Source organism: Gossypium arboreum, chromosome 1, assembly GCF_025698485.1.
Source record: "Gossypium arboreum isolate Shixiya-1 chromosome 1, ASM2569848v2, whole genome shotgun sequence".
Lineage (NCBI taxonomy): Eukaryota > Viridiplantae > Streptophyta > Magnoliopsida > Malvales > Malvaceae > Gossypium > Gossypium arboreum.
In genome coordinates, this window is record NC_069070.1 from 69,617,239 (window position 1) to 69,617,924 (window position 686).

General features: G+C 37.8%; 1 non-coding gene across 1 annotated transcript; it reads right to left on the reverse strand.

Annotated features, from left to right (window-relative positions):
* Nucleotides 1-572: 572 nt before the first annotated feature.
* Nucleotides 573-678, reverse strand: LOC128281985 (small nucleolar RNA R71). Its single transcript, XR_008272296.1, has one exon. It is a non-coding gene; the product is annotated as a small nucleolar RNA R71 (small nucleolar RNA).
* Nucleotides 679-686: the final 8 nt, after the last annotated feature.

The following is a 686-nucleotide window of genomic DNA, read 5'->3' on the forward strand; positions in this document are numbered from 1 at the left end:
AGAAACCCGTCAAGACTACTACTTTTTAACGGTGAGATCGATCAAACAGTTCGCAGATATTGGAGAAAAATAAGGTGAAGCCTAAGATACACAGAGGGCGAGCAAGAGGACGATACTTCAACCACAACCGAGGAGATGGCTGAAAACCAAGAAAATTCGCTACCTCCTACTATTGCTGCTGATCTAATAAATCAGAATCTGCTCCACGCGCTATGTATGATTATGCTAAATCTAATTTAACAGGAAATGAGTCAAGTATAGTTAGACCTGCTATTGCTGCAAATAATTTTGAATTGAAACCTAACACAATTCAAATGATACAATAGTTTGTTCAGTTTGATGGTTTGCATGACGAGGATCCCAACCTCACTTGGAAAATTTCCTAGAATTTTGTGATACCTTTAAAATTAATGGCATTTCTGATAATGCCATTCGCCTTCGGTTGTTTCCCTTTTCATTAAGGAATAAGGCTAAACAATGGGTGAACTTGTTACCATGAGGGTCAATCACTACTTGGGAACAAATGACCAAAAGGTTTTTATTAAAATATTTTCCACTGGCTAAAATAGCCAAATTACATAATGATATCTCTTCTTTTATGCAGATGGATTTAGAAACACTCTACGATGCATGGGAGAGATACAAGGACCTTTTGAGAAGGTGCCCTCACCATGCGTTACCACTTT